The sequence below is a fragment of the Argopecten irradians genome, chromosome 2 (genome assembly GCF_041381155.1).
Source record: "Argopecten irradians isolate NY chromosome 2, Ai_NY, whole genome shotgun sequence".
Classification (NCBI taxonomy): Eukaryota; Metazoa; Mollusca; class Bivalvia; order Pectinida; family Pectinidae; genus Argopecten; species Argopecten irradians.
Window position 1 is genome coordinate 53,462,276 of NC_091135.1, and position 20,880 is coordinate 53,483,155.

A 20,880-nucleotide genomic window follows, 5' to 3' on the forward strand; every position below is an offset into this window, starting at 1 on the left:
GAAAATATAATTCCCGGTATCATCTACGAATAACCACTAACATACCACAGCCTTCCAAAATACCAACAAAAACAGCAATTCACGCTACATATACCTAGCGGATACCATCCTCTGTTTAAGACAAAATTGCCAGATGAAGAAAGATCAACTGTACTTTGTGACAAACCATGTGACGTTCTGATACGTCCGCTGTTTCCCCAGCTGTACTCTGCTCCGTTGGGAAGAGGAGAGGACAGTTTGACCTCTATTGATCTATGTCCAGGAAATCGGTTTCCATTTATAATTTATTGCTTATTATCGGCTAGAGGAGACTGCTAACTCAATTATTATATAAATAGGTACTAAGTGTAGTATTACTTAAGTATGATTAATATCGTTGTACACGACGCATAACACACAGGAATGCCATAACTATTTTCGGTACTTGACACTTTGTAATCGTTGACAACAAAAGTGAACAAATACCATGTGCACTGAAGTAAGCTAGGTACAAGTATATGATGTCAAATAAAATGTTTTCGCCCACAGACTAAGTACTGTAAACGTAGAACTGTACGCGATAGAGGATTTAAGCTTATTACGCAAATGTTTCCTCCACGAGTGATATTTGGTATAGATTATAAGACTTTTTCATATGTGAAGGATAAGGATATTTTACTTGAAGTTACAAAGTGTTGTAAAACCCGAGGCTTGCCGAGGGTAGAATATCCCTATTCTTCATATGAAAAATGTTTTCACACGAAAAAGTATTTTTCTCTCATACCTCGACGTTTTGTCACAAATTTACAAAGAAAACCGCAACTGCAAGTCGAATCTCCATACATGAACATTGCATGATATATTTAACGAAAATCACCACCATTGAAAAGTTTGAGCTTTTTATTTCAATTCAATATAAAAATATTAAAAATGACTAATTGTGTCATGAAAAAAAAACCTGTTACTGTGCCCTATATGGCATTAAGTACTGAATGTGCATGCATCAAAAGCATAAAAATAATTATTCCATACGAAATTTTGTGCTTATTAGACACATATAAACACGATTAAACTGTACATTTTACATCAGTTATAGTTCTAATAATGGGTAATATTTATGTTCTGCCGGATGTAGAGAATCTTTAAATAACATTTATTGAGAAAATAATAATTAAATAACATTTATTGAGAAAATAATAATTTTGTTGACGCATAGAAGTCACGAAGTTATAAATGTAATGCAGCCTCATCATCAGGCGACACGAGTGAATTGCAATAAGAAAAATAAACCTATGTTGAGAAACGTTAACATGTGTATTTATTGCGAAAATAAAAACATCTCAAAGTATGTACACATGTTAATCGCGATATGAAGCACTAGAGAATATTCCCACATTTACAGTACTTAACGTATGATGAAGTGGACTTTAACATTACTTTGATTCAGCGATAGGCATATTGACTATAGATGTCGAGATTTGACCTTCTATAAAAATGAAAATGATCGGAGATAGTTGAAAAAGATCAAGTTTTCATGTGACTTCTTAAGGCGAAATGAAATATAAAATCTGACAAAAACAACAAAACAAATCAAAATAAATGGCTGATAAATAAATCAATACTGTGTACATATGCACTTTTCAACAAATCGATAACCAGTCCTATCGTGGAATCTCTGGTCTTACGTAAATCCTTATATAACACTAATCTATTCAGGTTTCTAAGAAAAGCTGATAAGAACGAAAATCAAGTTCAAAGCTATATGTTGTAAGCTGCCAAACCTTATCAGATCGGCCGCTTAATGGTAAGCAAACGCGACGGTTTAAATGATTAACGCAGTTGGATTGAGCTTGATGTTCAGATAACCATGAATCGCTCAGGTTCGTGTGCTGCAGCATTACGTGTTGTGCACTGGTTTGTTGTCATGATTAATGGCTGCCTGTTCCCGTTCACACATCCAAGCTCCTGATTCTCTTTGTTTACACCCCTCATACTTAATGACCTTGGGCAGCAATGTACTATGTTAAACAAGAGCGAACTATTCCCTTCACAACCATGCAACAACATCATCTGTACAAATTCGCCAGATATGTCGTAACTCTTTGATGGCGTTAAATTAGACTACATGCTTTTGTCATCTTGGAAATTATCCAGATTATTTATGATTATCAAAGCGCACAGAAAGCTTACAAATGTTATATGCTTACATACACACATCACTTTATGTAACATCACGATAGAGACAACTATGTTTTTGTACATAATGTTTTCTTTTTCATTGCTAACGTTCGCTGACCACAAAGGTCCACAAAATATGTGAAAGTTCGTATTACTCACAAGATCTTCACCTTTTCTCCAAGACTGCTAACATGAATGATTTGAATGCATGCTGTCATGTTGAAGTAAAGATATCTATTTCTTTAACACATTGGATCCAATAATATCAAACTTAGGGCACTTGCAACAAATAGCTAGAATCCTTCTACCATTATTAACTTTGATGTGTTGGAAAACATAGATACTAAATATATACTTACAACTACCGAATAAACATGATCCGTGAAATCAGCGTGAAGATTTACAGTCCTATGATGAAGTACAATCTTGAAATGTTTTTAAAGCGATTTCCGGTATGCTGGACAGCGAGATCATTCACAGTGGTCAGTGACTAAACACAGCTGCCGACTGTAAAGTTTGTTTATCATCCGATGGTCAAGAATCCCTGCAGCGTTCAGCGGACTAATCGTATTTAGGGATCCAGATCTGTAGGTGATTAGTGGGCAGCACAGGGATATAGTATCCTCCCGCTCGGACTACACCCCTCATGTATATATACTACCGAGCAAGCGAACACGTACGGTAATAGTGCAATGATGTGCCCTTTGTGTTCATTGACAAAGCTTGCATCGTGAATAATTAAGGGTTCGTATTAGTTCTAATTATCAAAGTTGTTATTTATTATCTTCATTTATTACTTGAATACCATTTAAACGATGTATTATGTGGAAGTGTGGAGTAATGAAAAGACAACATTACTCTGCTTTTGAGTTCAAATTACGGTTAAGACTTCCAGCGGTTGCTGGTTTTACACTAAAGAATTTAGTGTCTGATCACATAATATTATCCATGAAGTCATTCATTCGGAGATTATGCTTGTATGTTTATACAAAAGAACTCATACTTTTTTTTATAATCAAAATAAATTCTGTGTTATATCAAAAGAGACATAACATTTCATAGAACTGACGATTTAAAATCTTTGACTTGTACATGCATGTTTTCACATTCATATTAAAACAGACCATATAAAATAAATAGGAAAATGTCGTTAATTGCATTCTTGGATAACCTATTGATATCTGTCCAGTAGTTTAACTTATCAATAACTAATAGATACCTTGATCTTGTTGCTATATTTACATTATATATACAATGTATATTCCAGTTTTGCTCTGATGAATGAGTCGTTATCCCTCGCCGTTAATTATTAATTAGACATTCATGTGTCAGGGGTGTACTTGAAACGAGCACCTATCCTCACTATCCGATTAAATGTATCCTTCGTCAACTCACCTGTCTTATCATTCTTATCGTCAATAGACAACAGGCAGACACAGACATATTAACATCGGTTTGATTTCCCTTCGGAAATATCAAATCGTACATACCATCCCGAACATCGACAGGGTTGCTCACCAAAGCTACCAACGCCATATGTTTTTACAATAAATAGCATTACCTCGTCACCTAACTGTCAGAGTGTCGGGGTTCACGGGAAATAACAGGCCTCCAACGTTATACATAATATATCAAAGTACAATGATAATATAAACTTATTTATAGCCCTCACAAAAGAGCCAGGTATAAATAGCATACATTTATTATCTTCCCAATTACTACATGTATTACCCCTAATAATTCCTGCAGACGCGAGAAATTACAAGTTATTTACTGTGTGGAAAGGTATCGATTTTGTTGTGTATTTATGAATGGCATTTAGTGCAATTTGTTGATTTATAACCCTGGACCAAGTACTGTAATTAAGATCAGTACAAGGAAAGATTTACATCAACGGCATGCACGTTTTACTTTATTTCATTCGTTGAACGATTACTCGTTTGAATTACGTTACTTTAACGGCTTGAGGTTTGCATGAACGCCTTATTTAGCCTTAAACGAGATCATAAATGTTTTAGCTGTAAAACGTATTGTACATAGTTTTTTAAAAACATTTACCTCTACGTTATTTACTCTATATATATTTACTTTTTAATTGACTAGCTCCCTACTTTTTTCCAAAATCCTCGCTCAGCTGTGTGTTAGTCTTTCGAACTAACATACCCCTAGAAGCTAGCACACACCTTGACTCGGCTATTTCCGTTTAACCAATCAGATTCGAGGTCGGCGGGACTTGTTTCCGATCACGCCATCAGTTGCTAGGCGGCGTAACAATTGGGGGGAGCTAGTTTCCGATCACGCCAATATTGTGAAATATTGAGAAATCATAACGGAATCAAATTATAACCTGCGGTTTGAATAGAAGCAAAACAAAACGGACATGGAATCACAATTATCATCTCGGAATAATTTGAATGTTTGAAGCTATGATTATGCAGATCTATTGCAATGTAAAATTCTTTCAATCTATAATAACCATGGCCGTACGCGACAGGAATATATACCGTATGAGAGAAATATACTAATCATAGCTTTTGTATGTATCGGTATACATGTCCCTTAGCAGACCCTATAGCTGTGTACCAATGTCCCCTTACAAATCCTATAGCTGTGTACCAATGTCCCTTAGCAGAACCTATTACTGTGTACCAATGTCCCCTTACAAATCCTATAGCTGTGTACCAATGTCCCTTAGCAGAACCTATTACTGTGTACCAATGTCCCTTACAGATCCTATAGCTGTGTACCAATGTCCCTTAGCAGACCCTATAGCTATGTACCAATGTCCCCTTACAAATCCTATAGCTGTGTACCAGTGTCCCTTAGCAGAACCTATTACTGTGTACCAATGTCCCTTAGCAGACCCTATAGCTGTGTACCAATGTCCCTTAGCAGACCCTATAGCTGTGTACCAATGTCCCTTAGCAGATCCTATAGCTGTGTACCAATGTCCCTTAGCAGACCCTATAGCTGTGTACCAATGTCCCTTAGCAGACCCTATAGCTGTGTACCAATGTCCCTTAGCAGACCCTATAGCTGTGTACCAATGTCCCTTAGCAGACCCTATAGCTGTGTACCAATGTCCCTTAGCAGACCCTATAGCTGTGTACCAATGTCCCTTAGCAGACCCTAGCTGTGTACTAGTACCAATGTCCCTTAGCAGACTCTATAGCTGTGTACCAATGTCCCTTAGCAGAAGCTAAAGCTGTGTACCAATGTCCCTTAGCAGACCCTATAGCTGTGTACCAATGTCCCTTAGCAGATCCTATAGCTGTGTACCAATGTCCCTAAGCAGATCCTATAGCTATCACAATGTCCCTTAGCAGACCCATTAGCTGTGTACCAATGTCCCCTAGCAGACCCTATAGCTGTGTACCAATGTCCCTTAGCAGATCCTATAGCTGTGTACCAATGTCCCTTAGCAGACCCTATAGCTGTGTACCAATGTCCCTTAGCAGACCCTATAGCTGTGTACCAATGTCCCTTAGCAGACCCTATAGCTGTGTACCAATGTCCCTTAGCAGACCCTATAGCTGTGTACCAATGTCCCTTAGCAGACCCTATAGCTATCACACCCTATAGCTGGTACCAATGTCCCTTAGCAGATCCTATAGCTGTGTACCAATGTCTCTTAGCATATCCTATAGCTTGTGTACCAATGTCTCTTAGCAGATCCCATAGCTGTGTACCAATGTCTCTTAGCAGATCCTATAGCTGTGTACCAATGTCCCTTAGCAGACCCTATATCTGTGTACCAATGTCCCTTAGCAGCTGACTCAATAGCTCTGTACCAATGTCCCTTAGCAGACCCTATAGCTATGTACCAATGTCCCCTTACAAATCCTATAGCTGTGTACCAATGTCCCTTAGCAGATCCTATAGCTGTGTACCAATGTCCCTTAGCAGACCCTATAGCTGTGTACCAATGTCCCTTAGCAGACCCTATAGCTGTGTACCAATGTCCCTTAACAGACCCATAGCTGTGTACCAATGTCCCTTAACAGACCCTATAGCTGTGTACCAATGTCTCTAGCAGATCCCCATAGCTGTGTACCAATGTCCCTTAGCAGACCCTATAGCTGTGTACCAATGTCCCTTAGCAGATCCTATAGCTGTGTACCAATGTCCCTTAACAGACCCTATAGCTGTGTACCAATGTCCCTTAGCAGAAGCTAAAGCTGTGTACCAATGTCCCTTAGCAGACCCTATAGCTGTGTACCAACGTCCCCTAGCAGATCCTATAGCTGTGTACCAATGTCCCTTAGCAGACCCTATAGCTGTGTACCAATGTCCCTTAACAGACCCTATAGCTGTGTACCAAAGTCCCTTAGCAGACCTTATAGCTGTGTTCCAATGTCCCGTACCAGATCCAGTGACAGTATATGATGTTTACAAGATGTATTACGGACACCGGTGGTTTCCTGGACTAGTAATGACCAGTTTTACATCAAATCCACAAGTAGAGACACGTGCTATTTTATAATAGATATAGGAAATTCCAAAAAAGATAAACCTATAAGAGTAGAAATTCATTGGTATAAGTAATAAAGAGTTTGTTCTCTCTGATATCAATTTTTTCTATCATTCGTTTTACTTTTGTAAGACTTTCTGTGTAAACCAACAACAAATTGCAGTCAGGTTTAGGAAACCATTGACAACTCCCCAAAGCTCTGTTCATTATCTGTCAATAATGTATATGATTATTTTAAAAACCTTAGAAATGGCAACCATAATGATGATGGCGAGTTTGATGTGACAAATATACTAGATGAACAAAATAATATGACATTTAGCGAACCGATTTCGGAAGTAGAACTAATAAAGGCGATGAAAAAAATGAATCAAATGGTTCAAAGTAATATAGAACCGAACTGAACTGTACCCACAGTTTGGGTAACTCGAGATGATATATGACGAGTGTTGGATGCCGAGTACAATTATGAGATAAATTGGAAATACATGCTTAGTATCTTACAATACAATGTTTATTTTGGTGCGAGACTTAGGAAAGCTGAGATGACGAGAATACAGTTGTATATCTAAATAAAACGACACGTGGATGGTTAATGGCAGCCTACATAGATGAAACAGATTGTATTCATGTAAAACCTGTCTTCACTTACAGCGACACAGTTTTGTGTCATTTTTTCGTGTTTATTTGCCGCCGCCGACCAGAGCACACAGACCACAAAGGTCAATCTGGGGTCAACATCCGCTTCAGATAAAACATCGTCGTTATGTTACCCCCAGGAAACTTTTCCTGGAAAAGTACATTATAAACAGCGATATATCTATTCTTGACTAAGTTCCTTTTTATGTAGTTTAAGGATCCGTCAAGTTCATGTAAAGATGTACCTATATTATTAGGCTTTGTTTTTTTTTATATATATATATTAGGAAACAAAAAATAAAATAAAAAAGCCTAATAATATAGGCAGGTTTGATTTGATGAACTTGATTGATTAAAATGACACAACATTCATTGAATAAGCCGTGCAAACTTTTTGGTGAAATGATATTGACCTACATGGATATACGCAAATGTATTTTAGCTTCACTGAGCTCTCAAAAAAGATATTTAATCGGACAGACTAGATACAGCTATAAATATAAACTATGCACTGGTACCCCTAGGTGAATGAAAGGGCAATGCAAAATGTTGATATATGTAAAGTTACAAGATGTCCATACTTTTAAATTTTAAATATTGGATATGTGTCCAATCAGAATAAATGTTAATATGATTGTTAAATAGAAAAGTAACGAAAATCATTTTGATTGGAGCACTTACCAACGCTGTTGAGTAGCGTTTGTAACTAAGCTCACAAATATTTTTTTTAAATGCAGTACTGTGACCTGTGTATAACACCACAACATCAATGTAAGAGTGAATATATTGTTTTTATTTTTATTTTGTAGAATTTGTTTTATGTTTAACAGTGTCTCGTCAGAGTCATATAGATGGATGTTGGTAATACTTTTAATTGTATTTTATACGTTTGAACGTTCTATGTACATATTGTATACTTAGTTAGTTTGTTAGATGTTAGATATTGTTTTTTCCACAAACTAAACTACACGGTTCTGTCTGTAGATTTCGGCAATTAGCGACAATGCGCCATGCGTTTCTTTGGTCGTAGACCAATCCAACTGAAAGCAATAGGATATAGATATACATGTAGAACATGGGCTCGTTTGTGTTCGAGGGCGAAAACATTTCAAATGGGGAGTAGTTTAGCAGGGTACGTAGCGATACGGTCGTTTTCTAACTTCGGTCAAGAGGAAATTTACCCTTTATGTAGCTCAGTCGGAAGGACGGCAGACCAGTTAGTCCGGGGTCGCGGGTTCGAGCACCGCTAGCACACTGTTTCGTTGGCTGATTTCGGCCACGTCACGCCGTGGCATTGGCGACCCCATCATTAGAAATAATATACTGGCCTGTAAAGTGGACAGGATATCTCAAGTCTCGTGTAAGGCCTGTGTTGACCAGCCAAAATTGTACATGAGGGGTGAGACATTCCTGTCCACTTAGGTATAACCCCCATATAACATTCTATTAATTCTACCCAGACTATAGCCCAGAAACCTAAATGTCAAAACTCTACAACAGTTTACCTGATGCAGTAACCAGGTATTGGGGGAGCTCATAGGAAACTGGCGATGGTTTGTTACTGCCTTTTGTGAAAATTAAACAATAAAAAGTTTAAATAAATATTACTTGTTGAAGAAACCCGGTCAGAAAAGCTTAATACGTACCTCAACAACAAAATAAGATATTTCACGTTGTCACATTTAGTGTAATTTAGATGATATTGCTTTGATATAGACATACAACAGGTACCAGAATGCACATTGATTGTTGTTCCTTCTCTTTAATAATATTGATCCGTGCTATCCACAAGGCGCTAGATCAGTACGATAATTTTGGTGATTGCTTCTATCCATGTTCTACGATAAAATAATACAACTCTGTCCTTCGATATTATAGATCAATGTCAGTTTCTTTTATGAATCAGATAATATTTTAGCTAATAAAACGTGTTGCTGCTTTGCACTTCATTATGAAACCGCTTTAACCAAATCCTGCATGTAATTGTATGCTGAAATCCACACTTTTCCTCGACACCAACTCCTGATTGTAAAGTTAGTACAACTGTACGCTATTATTGCGTGCTACGCATCTTATATATAAATACGGAATGTATCTATTCAGTGTCCACTTGTATTGCTCCGCATGTAAGTTTTGATTAGTGTGTGCTGTAAATATGTTACGCCATTAATTCGTCATTGATATTTTGCTATGGTGTGCCTGTCTAATGGTACAGTAGTAATATTTTGCTTATTAGTACGAAAGTAATATTTTGCTACGGTGTGCCTGTCTAATGATTCTGCTATTGTGTGCCTGTGTAATGTTGCCGTAGTGATATTTTGCTATTGTGTGCCTGTGTAATGTTGCCGTAGTGATATTTTGTTATTGTGTGCCTGTGTAATGTTGTCGTAGTGATATTTTGCTATTGTGTGCCTGTGTAATGTTGCCGTAGTGATATTTTGCTATTGTGTGCCTGTGTAATGTTGTCGTAGTGATATTTTGCTATTGTGTGCCTCTGTAATGTTGTCGTAGTGATATTTTGTTATTGTGTGCATGTGTAATGTTGTCGTAGTGATATTTTGTTATTGTGTGCATGTGTAATGTTGCAGTAGTGATATTTTGCTATTGTGTGCCTGTGTAATGTTGCCGTAGTGATATTTTGCTATTGTGTGCCTGTGTAATGTTGTCGTAGTGATATTTTGCTATTATGCCTGTGTAATGTTGCCGTAGTGATATTTTGCTTTTGTGTGCCTGTGTAATGTTGTCGTAGTGATATTTTGCTATTGTGTGCCTGTGTAATGTTGCCGTAGTGATATTTTGCTTTTGTGTGCCTGTGTAATGTTGCCGTAGTGATATTTTGCTTTTGTGTGCCTGTGTAATGTTGTCGTAGTGATATTTTGCTATTGTGTGCCTGTGTAATGTTGCCGTAGTGATATTTTGCTATTGTGTGCCTGTGTAATGTTGTCGTAGTGATATTTTGCTATTGTGTGCCTGTGTAATGTTGTCGTAGTGATATTTTGCTTTTGTGTGCCTGTGTAATGTTGCAGTAGTGATATTTTGCTATTATGCCTGTCTAATGTTGCAGTGGTGATATTCTGCTAGTGTTACGCCATTAATTCGTCATTGATATTTTGCTATGGTTTGCCTGTCTTATGGTACAGTAGTAATATTTTGCTTAATAGTACGAAACCTGATGTAAAGAACGATCTGAGGATATTCTTCACCTTTTTGTACAATGTTCCAAATAAAAAAAATCCATGATTATCTTGTTACTCTCACTGAAGATCTTTTTTGCGAAGGCAGATGTTTACTTATCAATTCCATAAAATACGAAACTTTAATTCTTTTTGGACTTATTGAAAAACCAAAATTTGTTAATTTTTTATTTTGTCAACTTTATGTTGGCTGTCGCTAGGTTCTGTATCTGTAAGCGACAGCGACGTTATTTAAGTATGTGCGGTGAATATTTCGTATATATTAAGTCTTTTTTTATATTTACACTAAAGAACTATACAAAATACAGTTTTTTTCTTATTATATGACAAATCTGAACACTCAATTATTTACAAAATATTTTGAAAATTATAATCCTTTTGTGAGTGTATTGGGGTCTGAAATGTAGTGTTGTGATAACTATTGCATTTTTTACGTAATTTGTCCAAGTTTCATTTTTATGTAAGAGAGGGGAGATTGTAAGTTCTTTTGTTCCTATTTAACCTATCAAGTATACATTTCTTTACAGTTGTATTCTGACATATCTTTGCTACTGTTTCGACTACTTTGTTTCAATTTCAATGGCGTGATAGTGTGTGCATGTGAATATATATACAAAGAATTAACATTCAATATATGTGAATTTCGTTTTGAATGTTTTAAATATATGTTACATATTCGTATGTATAAATTAACTCTTGAATAAAATTATTTTTTTGAAAAAAAAGATGTCTCGAACAATTACAACAAACCCTCCACCTCTGGGTCGCGAGTTCAAATCCCATGTGGGGCAGATGCCAGGTACTGATTGCTGGTCGGTGTTTTTTTCACTAAGTAAATTATTCAACAAATATTCATCGACAACAGTGTCGAAAAAATATCTCTACAATAGCAGTATGAACTGTTTAAGTGCGGGTGTTAATATGATAATTGTATGTGGTAGACTGTGCAATATATAATATTAGACTTGCTAAAACATTAAACTCGGAGTAACGAGTAAAACAATATGTATCGTAATAAGTGTCATTATATATAGCTATTACGGATAATTACTGTATATCTATGAATTATTAAGTAATGGTTTTCGTGTTTCCTACAGCTAATGATATCACAGTTTTGTGATATATGTATTAAGTTCTGGTTATAAACAAACCGTTCCAAATTAAAGACGTGTAACTTGAGAATGATCACCAACACGTTATGGCGGCACGCTACAACGAAAACGTAATTAAATTTGACGCCATCTAGCCAGTCTTTGACAGAATATGATTTGTAACGGTGACACATTACAATGGCGCCCGAATACATTGGCTTCTTTCTTCCTGACAGTAGAAACTACACACCGCCATTGCTCACATTGCACAAGTGACAGCGATTTCTGGAAAGGACCTGTACGGAGGACCATCTGCATCAGTTTGGTGTAGTTATCACTGGTATTCAGTAGAGAATAATCGACTGCTCGATCAGATTGACTTTTAAACCTTACAATGTAAACAGGACGGAAACACTGACTATCAACAAATGTACTCTGTTATCACTTAGAAAGGCAAAGAAACGCCGACCGGTTATGCCCGCTTAAAATTTGAAGTGTGCTTGATTTTTATTGGAAACCATTAATGATGCTGATTATTCTGAAATTGTAATTTTAAGTCTGGGTCCAACGAATGTCAAAATGATAACACACACAGACAAAGATAATTTAATCAAATATAATATATTTGGAGAGGTGAGAATTGAACCAGGTACTCACAAAGATGAAGTGTTTACTTTCGATTAAAACATATTCGCCATAACCTTTTTCTTCTTCAATTTTTGGCATCTCCTTCTTGTGGATATATATATATACCAAAGTAATAGTGTACTTTGCTATGTGTGTGAGTGTATGTTTGTATGTTCCTGTAGTGTTGTGGTACACTGATGTCACATGTACAAATCACGCTGATGCTTCTCGGCGGCTTGAGGTTGACTTTAAGGTCATGCTTTAAAACTTGGAATAATAATGAGAACTAAATTCAAAATGTGTACATATACAATTAAAAAAAATGTACATGTATATATTTTGCAAAATCAAGTAGTTGTACTGTACTTGTACAATTTTCAAAAACTGTACATGTACATATTTTGCAATATTCAGTAGTTATACTGTACATGTACATTTAAAAAAAAAATTACATGTACACAAAATGGTTACTTTGATACTGTTATGTGACGGCCGCTATCGGCCATCGTACAGTTAAACCCAAATTAGGCGATGCCTACCAATTATCAGCCCATCTCCAGATGCTCTGACACCTGTTGTCGTCTACGGTGGAAGATAACCACAATAGGAAATCTTTTATGTTTGGATCATTATCATCATCAATCTTTATTTCCCCCGTTTGAGGATATTGAATACAATCAAATCCACAAAAATATAAAGAAAAGAATAATGAAAATAAAAGTTAAATAGGTCGGAGCTCGCTGCTGGAATATACAACTTAAGAATAAGTTATACAGCCGCGCGGTTCAGTAACGTTGGTTAACTTCAATGGTTCACAAAAGGCATCGCGTAACGCGTACAACATATTGGATTGACTTTATAAAGAATTGTCTTTGGTCTGCAACACTGGTGAAGGGGATTCCTGTACTGGCTCCTAAAAGGCTACGGGTGAAGGAGGAATGATCCAAATTTTCAATGAAATTGAAAATAGAAAGGTCAAGTTCAGATTGAATATCTTCCATGAAAGTTTGTCTTAGGGTGTCGTAGAATGTACATTCAGAACAAAGATGAACTGCAGCGTTGTCAAAAGTCAGAGAGCAGAGCGGACACTGGTTACCGGCAAACACTCTCGGTACTGCCAAAACTTTACATAAACAGTAGATGGTCTTAAGATCAGGCAAAGATTCAGCGGCAAGCCACAGTATATATGAGTCGTATGAGGAGTGTACAGTTTTTAAAAAGGATAAGTCATTATCGTTTGCCATACGATCCTCGAGCGCCGAAATTTTCACGTAACCTGATATTGGAATTTATTATACGTTTCCATTGGATCTTAGAAGGAAAAAATGTAAGATCGTAGATAAGACTCCAAATGAGCAAGAAGGTTGTATTTCTGGAGTACCTTAACTATATCAGGGAAATATCCCTTCTCGTGGTCAACCGTGTGTCTCTTTGAAATATACAAATGAAGACGAATAGTAAAAATTTGCTTTGGCAAGTAACGTTGGTCCATAGCAATATTTTTTTGCAGAAACAGTAGTTTCCTCCGGCCGATCTCTGCTGGAATTCTGAAGAGGCCAAGAAAAGGCTCAGCTATATCGGACCTCGTACGGCTGGGCAAGCCAAGTATAAGTTTTGCAGTGTAATGTTGAAAACGTGCTATCTTGGAGATGTCAGTAGCGGAGAGATTTACCCAATGTTCACAACCATACAGAATAGATGGTAAGACGACTTTCTTATAAAGACTGGCTTTAATGATTGGACTTATTCCAGATTCTTCTACCTTTATCACATGCGTTGGTGATGCGTTCGGCATTAGTCAGTTTGGACGAAATAATTGTACCCAGATGTGTTTGGGTGTGTGGGATTTCAATAGTATGAAGGCCCAGTGTCCATGTTTCCATCGGATCTCTTGGAATGTAGTTTCCTATTACTAGAATTTTACACTTTGAATCATTGAATACAAACTTCCACTTTGTGCTGTATACCTGACAAATGTTCAATAGGTGTTGAAGCGATTGTGGAGAAGTGCTGATTAGTTGCCAGCTGCCAGAGTTGGGTTCCCAGAGGTAATCCTACCGATAGAGGCACCGTGTTGGCTTTTTTCTAGACAATCGAGTAGGTTATCAATAAACGTTTGGTAGAGAAAGGTAGATAAGACACCACCTTGCCTGACTCCAGATTCAACAGGAAAGCAATGTGACGTCATACCATGCCACGTCACGGCGCTTAAGATATCCTTGTTCGAGGCGCGAATGGTGTTAAGCAGCCGGCCTTTGATGCCGATACTACAGAGTTTACGAAAAAGGCATGTGTGCCATACGGTATCGAAGGCCTTTTTTTATATCCAAGAATGAGATGAACACTTTGCTTCCCGACTCAATGTTATGAACGATAGTTTCTTGAAGAGAAAAGGTAGCAGTTGTACAGCTGAGGGACTTGCGGAAACCGTTTTGTTGGTCATTTGTAAACGGTATAGGTGAAGTTTTTAAGTTTTCCTGTATCCAGTTGTTGACCACCGTTTCAAAGAGTTTGTACGTACAACATAAGAGAGTGATTGGCCTGTAGCTTGCAGTATCGCCGCGAGACTTGTTACCTCCTTTGAATATGGGGAGAATTATGCCTCGTTTCCATACTTCGGGCACGTGTTCGTACTCAAGGCATTTAGTGAACAGTTTTTGAAGACACAATATCAGTGTTCGTCCTCCATATCGTAAATGCTCGTTTTGGATACGGTCAATCCCTGGTGCCTTTTTAAGTTTGAGACCACGGATAGCACGTTCAACCTCGTCGAAGGTTATATTCCTATTAAGCTCGTCGTGATCGAAAGCGTCCTTAGGGTCATCAGGATCAGCGTCGTCGGACAGATCTGTCGGCTCAGAATTAGCCTTATACACTGACTGGAAGTAATTACCAAACGCCTGCGCGACATCAATTGGAGAACGTAAAGTTTCGTCACCAACCTTAAATGGCGAGACACTGAGGCGTGAAGGACCTTTTAAAAGCTTCAGGGCTTTCCAAAACGTCTTACTATCACCGTCTGCAGCGTCGTTGAGATCTTGGTGGAGATTTCGTAGATATTCATGATAGGCAGCGCATTGGGCATTCTTGAAAACACGTTTAGCTAGCTTATATTCCCGGTATGAATGATGATCGGATCCCCTTGGTTTACCTTCTGCTATCCACTCTCTTCGTCGCACACGGGCAGCCTTGTGGGCTGATTTATCGTTACTATTCCAGTAAGGCTTCAGGCGCGGGTTGTATAACACTTGATATATAAGCGAAAAACATCGCCAATGCTAAAAGTTTTACCATTATCTCAAAGAATGAGAACTTAATTTCAAAGAAGCAATTGAAACAAATAAAAAGCCTTAATTTCATTAACATATATGGTCGGGTATTTCGAAAGCTACAAATCTTTTACTTGGGAAACCATGCAATCTAATACAGTATAATATAAGAAATGGGAGAGAAAGGGAGCAAGGACAAAGCTATAGTCACAGATCACAGGTCTGGGCACAAGCTGAGGTATGTATCCTTAGAACTACCACTACACAATATATCTATTTGCTACATCCATATTTCGTAATCGTTAGCCAGATCTAGGAATACTGACAGTGTATGTGCCTTAATTTTTATGCCTTAAATCAAGAAGAACTTTTGATATTTTAGAAAATTTACCAATTATTTTAGAACAACAGTTAAAACAATGCAAATGATTTTAATTCTATTGAGACAAAGAATAATAAAAAAAAAATATATATATGGCAGTATTGTCAAAAATGATGACATTTACGTCTATGATGCAGTAGCGTGACTACACATTATAACCGAGAAGTCAATCAGTGGTCTACAACCTCATTTCACATTATAATGTGAAATGACTTTTTCGACTGTCATAAGCAAATGTTTTTACTTTGTGTTAAGACTAAATTGTAACTAATTTATTTAAAGAACAGACAACATACTTAATAACACATTTTTAATGATTTTCATGGCTTAATAAATGATAAAACAACAGGCCAACGTCTCCGACAAGTTATGGCGTATGTCCCTTAAGGTAACACTATCCTTAACTTGAGGAAGACCAACCAATGTCTTAAAAGTATGAACGGAAACGTTGGTGAGATTAATGGTGAATAGCTAATCAAATATATACCGATACATTCATTTTATTGCGACCGGCAGAGAATTGGAACGCAACTTAGTGTAACGTCAATAGTTGTACTTTAAGGCTTACTCTGTTCGCGTAAAAATATATTCTGTGGAAATTATGTGACATTTCTCCATAGGATATTCTCTGGAAAGCGGAGCCATAAAAGTATATTATGGCACAGGATATGTGTAGCTGGCTTAAAGTATATGCGCTAAAGCTTACAATTTCCTGTTTTCATCTAGAAATGTTATTGCCATTGTAACATGGATGGTAAAATATAAACGACCAACAACACATACGGATTTGTTTAAAATGAACTTGAGACCAGCGTTGGCTAGCTCACGTCCTTACTTTGTACGACTATCAATGTTTCATTGATTGAAGTAGAATCCACTTAAACACACAATCAGGTGGTGCACAGTACCTTAGACGGAACGCTTCAAGTTTATATGTAGCTTGATCGCATTAGACACAACATATGTCAGATTGTATCCAGGCCCATAAACACATTTATGTTAAGCTGCTTACAGACTATTGCTTTTGGTGACGGCTTTAGTCGCCTAACCAGTTCACTAATCAGCCATGATACATAGGTCTATGGGACTATTGACGCTAATGGTCTATAGATACATCATTTGAAGTAGAAACCATGAATATGTAATTATTTACCTCTTGATAGTACAAAATACAGGGTATTATTTATTTTAGTGAAACATTTTGTTGTGTTTTCTTCGTCCACCAAGATTGATAAAATGCAGTATCATTCCGTATCATTTCACACTATTAAAGGTACAACGATGACTGCAAGCATCTTGCCTGTTTACACATTAAATCTTATAAATTAATCGAATACTATTAAATTCAAATTAATTGATTCAAAATACAATGGTTTCTATAAATTCGAGCAGCGACTTACGCACTGCATTGGCGGTACAAATATTACTATTTGGGACAATAGGGTATTTACAGGATACAATAAATATCTTAGACGTGCATTTGATAGCTTCATATAAACACACGCAGAATGTGGCGTCCAACATCAATCGACATCGCTGCACATAATCCGACATTTTTATGACATCTTTAATTCAATCATCCCTAAACTGTGACTATGAACTTTGCCAGTCTTAGATGTAGAAGAGTTCATGATTACGTTAGGTTTGAAAGGGCTATCTTATGAAGGACAAACTAGCTGTATTGTGCAGTTTATAGTTCTAGAGGTGCTAGTATCCTGTGCGTCTATCATACAATCCTAAGATGTTATTTATACAAAATTTTACAGCTTTCGTTCGAAATATTTAAAACGTTACACAAACAATAGAATGCATGCGAGTCGAATTGTTGTTAAGGTCAACATTAGCATAAATACTGTAGTTATATATACAAATATATAAAATATGTGCTGAGACATTTATTTGCCGGAGGCCAGAGATGATTACCTATACTGCATGGGGATAAATCAGTTTTTTAATGTTTAGATATGGTTTTGATAAACCATATACATAAAAAAATTAAATGAGGAAATATTACATAGTAAATCGGCGTTATAAAAAACAAAAGGCTATGGATCCGATTAGAACTCTATAGATATCAATAATACGGATATACATGTATAATTGATTTTTCTTTGTGTTCATACTTCATCCGAATTTTCTTATTGTTGGATCTTTTTTCTTCAAACTTCTTTGGGGAAAAAAACCGAGAATGGCGACGCAAAAAATCTGACGTTTTCGTAACGTCACCAAAGAGACATATACGTTGCATATTGATTTGGAAAAAAATCTTACTTAGGAAATCAATGAAATCGTATTTGATTTTATTATGTTGTCTGAAAAAAAATAGTTAATGATAAGCGCTGATGTCACTAATGTTTAATTTCATCGGGTTATAAAATAAACTTTATTTGCAAACTTTTAGCGAATTCACACAGCTTGCAAACAGTATTTTGTTTATACCTCGATGAAATTAAAAAACAGTGACATCAATGCTTCAATGTAAAACCACTGCGTTTTTCTATTGTAAGATGTATTTTCTTTTGCTGCATGTCAAATTCTGTATCTAAGACATACGCCGATTATAAAGGCATTTGGCCTGATTTCATATAAAACTTTCAGTAATATACTACTATATTGTCGCATGTGAAATCTTTCATGTCAAAGTTTTGTCTAGAATAAAGTTTTTAAGCTTCATTTGAGTTCTTAAGATCTGAAATTAGAACTTGCATTTTTAAAAAAGCATTGTCTAAGCATTTGCAGAAGCTTGATTTTCCTAGTTGGTATTTTAACATCGATGAACACTTTGTTCGGCACACAACGCACATTTCATATGAAATTAATTCTACTTCGTGTTTGAGCGGTGACTGAGAAACGAATGTGTTTAAGTCTAACGAAAGACGCTATGCACCAACTGGCTCGAAATCAAAGTTTGACAAATATAAAGTATTATACACAGATGGGTTTTCCTCACGGGATATCCCTAAATCTGCTAGGCTGTCACTACGAATCTGACTGTTAAATGGGAAAACTTAAACGCAAACAGAAAAGGAGAGCGAATATCATAAAAGTAACATTCGAAAAATTATTATCATATTGCATTGTGCATGTTTATAAAAATGTATGATATGTATCTATTTCAATGTGTACCATTAGGTAGTACTCACCTCTTAATGCCGTGATGTCACTTGTCTATCTTCGATCCAGCGACGCTTGCTAATAAAGTTCACATAAAAACCTTAGAACACGAGTCTATATCTAGCAGTTGTAGAAGTCTATGTGATTAATTATTATATTTCTTAACAAAATTAACTATTTATGTGCAGAGTCCCCAGAGTGATCTCTCAGCCACGGATTAGCATCGCCCACCTAGATCAAGGGCGAGCAATGATTCAATTCTGTCAGTGACACCTGAGCCGCTCATAGAAGGACGGCTATTGATCGATGTACCGGGCCCACAACACACATACATTTTGATATTGTTCTCCCAATTCTTCATACGATCATTATCACCTTCTCTGGATTCCTATGATGGTAATCATAAACATTCTTTTATTCCACGTTATTGTTATCATCGTCGATATCCACCTCATCTTACTGGTCATTTCATCATCTTCGTTTAATTCGTCGTTCTCCTTGTCGTAGTCAACATCGTCCTTCTTATCGCCCTTTTGGTTTTCCTCGTCCTCAATTCTTCTCGTTCATCGTCTTCTCGTTCATCTATCGTCGTCATGCTCGTCATCCACATCCTCATATTCTATAGTCGATCGTATTATCGCCACCTTCTCCTTTCATCTTTTTTTTTCGTTAAATAATCCATCATCCTCAACATTCATTGAGAAGGTCGCCGTGTATCTCCAATGAAATAGTTCACCAATAAAGATGTGTTTGTAGAAATCGATAATGAATCCCGATGCTCCGAATGATTGACAGGTCGATGTGTTTTTCTTGACATTAAACATGGTGTTCAGGTTCAAATTTAAATGCAATAAAATCTACAGAGACGACGAGGATCTAAGGAAACAAAGATACGGACAAAATAGAGAAGGGACTTTTAATCAGACATAAAGAAGAGCAAAGAATAATGATGTGATTTTTGTTGAGATTAAATATGCATTTGACGTGTAGCTATCCGTTACAGGGATTCATTCATTTAATGCGCACAAAAGGTCAGGTTTTGTTCGATTCGAATAGTTAAGTATTCTGTAGATTCTTACATCAAACTATCACTGAAATTGACGCAATTTTGTCCCAAGGATGCAATCTATTTTTGATATGACTAACTGTTGTTGATCGTTCATCTTACTTTTGACGACAATAGTGAAATTCTTGTATACTTTTGTATTTGATATTTGATTTCATTCAAATGTTATCCATTAAATGACACTGTGGGAAGTCCATGGAAGATGTGAAAAGCGGTATTATGTTCAAAATCATTATTATTCTGTAATTGACAATTTCCCTCTATAATTAGTGTACGTGTACTAAAAATCAATCTGTATTTACATTCAAAACTGATGTATTACCTACAATCGACATGAATGGTTGGGGACAGCATTGCTTTTTCTATGTGTAAATTGAATGTGCTTAAAATACTTTCCCATATCAATTTTTACACGCCGGTATAAGGTCGATAGCTTACCGTGTTTTGTTATATATGATAATCGCATTATTATATAATATATAAAAGGTGAACAATTCAAAAACGAATTTTATCAGCCATATGTTACAACGTTTCCTAAGTTATATGTCGATCCTCACTGTTACGTCCTGTTATTTCCGTCGACTTCGTAAAAATAAAGAAACATTATGTTCTGGTTACTACAGTCAGCAAAATATCTCGTGTTAGCTAACATAAGTCATGTATCAATAATGGGAGGGAGTGGTAAGGGGCTGGGATGGGTGGAGGGAATCGAAAGGGGCTGGGGATGTATGGAGGGAGTGAGGGAGGGCTGGGGATGTATGGAGGGAGTGAGGGAGGGCTGGGGATGTATGGAGGGAATAGAAGGGGGCTGGGGATGTATGGAGGGAGTGGAAGGGGGCTGGGGATGTATGGAGGGAGTGGAAGGGGGCT

General features: G+C 36.8%; 1 protein-coding gene across 2 annotated transcripts in view; it reads right to left on the reverse strand.

Moving 5' to 3' along the window:
* The window catches only part of LOC138315929 (beta-hexosaminidase subunit beta-like), a 35,424-nt gene extending 16,335 nt beyond the window's left edge, over positions 1–19,089 (reverse strand). The window contains exon 1 of one of the 2 annotated variants that reach the window (XM_069257345.1): positions 18,974–19,089. The gene's annotated coding sequence lies outside the window, so the exon portion shown is untranslated. Of the gene's footprint in view, positions 1–2,516; positions 2,797–18,973 lie in introns of those variants that run through there. The other variant, XM_069257344.1, reaches the window with a different exon arrangement.
* Positions 19,090–20,880: the final 1,791 nt, after the last annotated feature.